Below are 5,896 nucleotides of genomic sequence, written 5' to 3'. Positions count from 1 at the left end.
ATAATTGTTTAATGAGTTCCAATCGTTAGATAACTATGATACTTAATTTTTCAAATTTACAAATATTTATGAAAATGTATTCGTCCTTACACTTTATGGAAATTTAATGTATATTGTGTTACTCTCATTGGAACATAGTGTGTTCCGGACTGAGTTATTCTGGTTATATGAATTACTACTTCCGGTCGAGCCACAATTGCACTCTTTATGAATATTGATAGCAACGTATTATATTGAAAAGTCAAGTTTCTGATAATAAATTACGGTCACCATCCCCATCCTTTTTTGCCATCACGAACCAGTTTCAGGCAAGACCTGTTTTTAATGGACCAGGGATCATGCACATAATACGACACAATATAGTACATGGTGTATAATCTAATTATTACATATATCATGCACATATCTTACATATATAATACAAAACCACCATGCGGATTGCAATGGTCAATAAAGCAGAAATAAAAATTTTTAAATTTATCCTTTCTGAGAGTCCCGGTACCGAATGATGCGTTTTCAGGGTGGCTGAGGACTGCTCAATAATGTCACATATTTTTTTAAAATCTAATTTTACATATCAATATTTGAGAAGTATCTTTGTTTTTATAACATTACCACCCTTGTGCGAAGCATTTTCACAATAGACTTAAGCTTTGTACTACGAATGGTTGCATTCGGATACATTCAGTCGAGAAAGTATAGAATACATTGTATGGCAATCATTACATTTGTAGCAATAAGTCTTAATCGACATTCAATCGCCAAACGTATTTTGTATTTTATCTATAAATATCAATACTGCAAAAATATATTTGTCCGTCCCTTTAAGAATAATTTAACATAAATAAAGTTACTATTCTAAGTTACCTTGGTGTTCACAACAAGAATATTCGATTGATGCATTCTAATATATCTCACTGAAGGCTGTCAGCCAGCGTTAACGTTTGTGCATTGTGATGAGTGAATAACATGAAAAGTGAAACTGATAGGGAATAATGTATTTTGGAATAATATGATCAATTGGAATAAAAAAAAAAACAGGAATTGCGAATTTTCCTTTTCTATTTCAGTTTCTGTATATCATCATTGTGTGGGACATACATTAAGATGCGCAAACACACATGTATTCATATATATATATACATAATAAATACACACACGCACGCGCAGACACACACATGCGCGCGCACACACATGCACGCACACTCACACACTCACACACACATACGAACACATATATACATAACAAAACCGCACACACATCCATATATTCAATTATACATATACATACAAATACATACGAAATTACACACACACGCAGAGATATGTGTGTGCGCGTGTTGTAGTTATATGCATGTGTGTGTATATATATATAGGGTTATTTTCTTCACGTGGGGAAAGAAGAGAGAGAAGTAGACAGAAGAATTATATATATATATAATTCATCTCTCCCATTTCTCTCTCTTTCTCTCTCTTTTTCATTCTGCCTCCCTCCCCCTTCTCTCTCTCCCTCTCTCTATATATATATATAATTTCAAAATGTGAACACGTGAATCGTTGGCGATTTCCTTCTTCTATCCTCCTTACTATTGGACTTTCCTCTGTTTCGGAAGATGAGCGTTCCTCGAAATATTAGACCATCTTTCTTTCCATCCCTGAGTGTCTGCTAATACTTTCGTTACATGTACCACGTCCTCGTGTTGTGTTTTTTGTGTGTTTGTTCTTCCTCTGTTTTGGATTTATTATATATATATTATAGATATATATATATATATATATATATATATGCACTTACATATAGATTTGGTTGACGGAAACCGAAAGAAGCCCACCGATTATATATATATATATGTCTGCCTGTCTATCTATCTATCTATCTATCTATCTATCTATCTATCTATCTATCTATCTATCTATCTATCTATCTATCTATCTATCTATCTATCTATCTATCTGTATATATGTGTGTGCGTGTGTGTGTTTTCACATAAGTGAACAGTTTCATTTTTACTTTTTAATGATAAGGATAAATGTTTTTTGCAAAATGTATTAATGTTTTTAATCATAATAGCCATAAAAGAAACCCACGTAGACATCTGTACGTCCATCTTTTCATCTGCAAATCTAACATACGCTTGGAAGAAGACAGTTATGAAACAATGTCCATAAAAGGATGTATGATTCGAGGAAACAAGTATAGTTCCAAGTAATTCACTAAAATAGTGCAAAATATATCGAAGAAATAGATGTGGAAGGTGGAATAATGATAGACAGAGAAATCGTAAGAGGCTTAAGGTCTGTAAATGGCAAGATAATCAGTGAAAATTACAACTAGAAAATTCAAAGGTGAAAGTTATAGTGTGCAAAAAAGTGGAGATGAACCGAGTATGTGATAAACATGAAGAGGTAAATAGAAAAAAATAATAAAATCAGTGAAAGTCAGTGAAAGTAGATACCGTATTTGAGGGCATATACGATGTGCTTTTCTCCTCAAATGTCTAAAAGCAAAAATTATCTCGGGTCCAGTTTTACGCTTATATTATATTCTTTAATTTACTAAAACCGTTCCCACTGAACTTGCGCTACTAACATTGGAGTGCGTCTTATACGCTCGCGCATCATTTGTACCATCAAATACTGTAGTTGCAAATATTTAGGTCATACTTTACTATTTCGTCTCATACGATGAGTTGAGAATATGAATAATGTCAAAATGGAATTGTTTGAGCAATTTCTGTAATATATATATATATATAATATATATATATATATATATATATATATGTCTTTCTGTCTATCCATCCATCCATCCATCCATCCATCCATCCATCCATCTATCTATCTATCTATCTATCTATCTATCTATCTATCTATCTATCTATCTATCTATCTATCTATCTATCTATCTATACACGCACATAAATACATATGTAGATATGTATACACACACACACATATATATATACACATATATTTGTATATACACATATATTTGTATATATATATAATATATATATATATATATATATATATATATATATATATAATATATATATATATATATATGCTGTATACACTTAAATATGAAATATCTTAGTGACGTTGGACTAAACTAACCAAACATATATATATATAATATATATATATATATATACATACATACATACATACATATATATATATATAATATATATATATATATATATATATATATATATATATACACACACATATATATATATAATATATATATATATATATATATACACACACACACACATATATATATATATAAATATACATAGATGTGAGTGTGTGAATATGTATGTATATATCTTTATATGCGTATATGTTGATATGTATATTCGGTTCTATATATCTGAGTTTTCTGTGTTCGTATATATACGTTTGTTGACTGTCGGTAGTATAATATTGATTATATCTCTGCATTTATTCATGTCCACGAGTGTGAGACATCAATAAATAAGCGGAGTGGAACTACTTAAAAGATTTCCTTAAAAAAAAGTAAAATAGAAATCTGTTTAAAAATAAAATCACATGCATTATCCTCATATCCCCCTGACACATTCATTTTACTGACGAATAACACATTCTTGAGTACAACGTTAATGTTTTTGATAGAATAAAATTGGGTAAAGATACACATAGATTTTGTTTGGTTAGTTTTAGTCCAACGTCACTAAGATATTTCATATTTAAGTGTATACAGCATATAACATTCAGCAATTTTTCGAACTAATATAATCATGTATCATTCTATAACATTATTTGTATCAAATTTTCATTGATCACAGTCTATTTTCTAACAGGATAAAAAATAAACGAAAACAACACTTAAAAAGGGGAAAAAAAGAAGTCTCTTAAAATAAAACAAGCTTGGGTGAATAGCCCAGAATCATATTTTATTTTTCACTGTTTTTGTTTCATAATTTTCTTCTACATTTCAACACTTTCTAGTTATTGATTAGTAAAAAAAAAATATTTCCAGTTCTCCCCACGAGACACGCTATATGCAATAATATTAACGGAACTGCGAATATTGATGATGATTTGGGAAATCCAAAATTCAGTTTTGACTGAAATTTAGTCAGCATTAATTAGATTTTAGGAGTCAAAAAATCCTCATGAGTTTCATATTCATCAGCTTGTTTTTGCTTTGAAAGCTTGTTTTCTGTTCTTGTTAAGCAACCGGGACTTAAGGCAACGCAGATCCGCGTTGTTAGCTTTGAATTATTTACTCTTTAATAGAAGAAACAACAATATATGTATTTCAGATTGCAGTCTACTGATTACGTAAAATAAAATAGACGACAAGCAGAAATTTAAAAAGGGCCCAATATAATATGCTGAAGCAGCGTGAGTGAAACGGAAGAGAAATGATAAATAAATTCATATAATAACATATTTTTCATGGATGTTTCATCTAAAAAAAAAAAAAAGCTTTGAATAGTAACATTAAACATGGGAATATATTATTCGCCTTTGAGTGAGAATTTAACCACTTACAACTTTTAATCTTCCGAAGCACATAAAATTGTACCAACCATCTACAAGGGTTCACTCTAGGGTTGATTCTAAGGCTGAACGGAACTGTTTCTTGCTGTTTTTTTTACCGATTTAAAACTTATATATGGCAACATGTGAACAACTAATAGAGGGATGTGGGCAGTGTATATTATAACTCTATCTATCTATCTATCTATCTATCTATCTATCTATCTATCTATCTATCTATCTATCTATCTATCTATCTATCTATCTATTTACACCCGAACGCTCACACGCACACGTCCATACACATACACGTACACGAAATGGAGTGGACAAATATAAGAAAGTGACACATTTGGTCCGATTTACAAACATTATTTAATAACAGTTTGACGCGGGTCAAAGTGTTATTAAATAATGTTTGTATATCGTACCAAATATTATATATAATATATATTATATATATTATATATATATATATATATATATAATATATATTATATATGTATATATATATATATATATATATATATATATATATATATATACACATATATTATATTACTATAAATAAGGATAATATCGATATTTAAATATCGATATTATCAAGTGGCCAGCATGGGAAAAAATACCGTACAAAGTTAATAATTGTTTGCAACTAAAAATAAGGGTGTCTAAGAGACACCACCATGCCGAAATAGCAGTCAAAACCCTGACTTTAAAAACCACGTTAAATGTTCATATCGTACCATGAGATAAGACAGAGGGACAAAATAGGCTAGCAAAAAATATTATTGAATAATTCAAAATCCAGGATCTCTGGTTTGCTTTAAATCGGTTGAATATATCAAAAGTAGATAGTTGTAAAAAATTATTACCTTTGTTACTAGGCCAGCAGTTAGGGGGCCGGGTTTACGCATAAATATATGCATACGTGCATATATATGTATGTATGGACGTTCGTATATGTAAGTATATCGTTTGTTCTGCATATATATATATATCTGTATTTATGTACGTTTGATATATTCAACCGATGACGGTAAAGCAGACGAGGGCAGCGGAATCAAACTCCCGTATTCACCAGATGGAGTGACAGCTGGGAGAAGGGGCACATACAGGACATGTGATGTGAAGCGCCTCAGGCTGAGGAGATCAGAAAGACTAAGGTGGTGCCGCAGTATGAAGGCAGCCGCAAGAGTGAAAGATTATATGATTATATATATATTTCTTTACTACCCACAAGGGGCTAAACACAGAGGGGACAAACAAGGACAGACAAACGGATTAAGTCGATTATATCGACCCCTGTGCGTAACTGGTACTTATTTAATCGACTCCGAAAGGATGAAAGGCAAAGTCGAACTCAGAACGTAATTTGAAC

This window comes from Octopus sinensis, linkage group LG17 (genome assembly GCF_006345805.1).
Source record: "Octopus sinensis linkage group LG17, ASM634580v1, whole genome shotgun sequence".
Lineage (NCBI taxonomy): Eukaryota > Metazoa > Mollusca > Cephalopoda > Octopoda > Octopodidae > Octopus > Octopus sinensis.
This window is presented reverse-complemented; position numbering follows the sequence as displayed.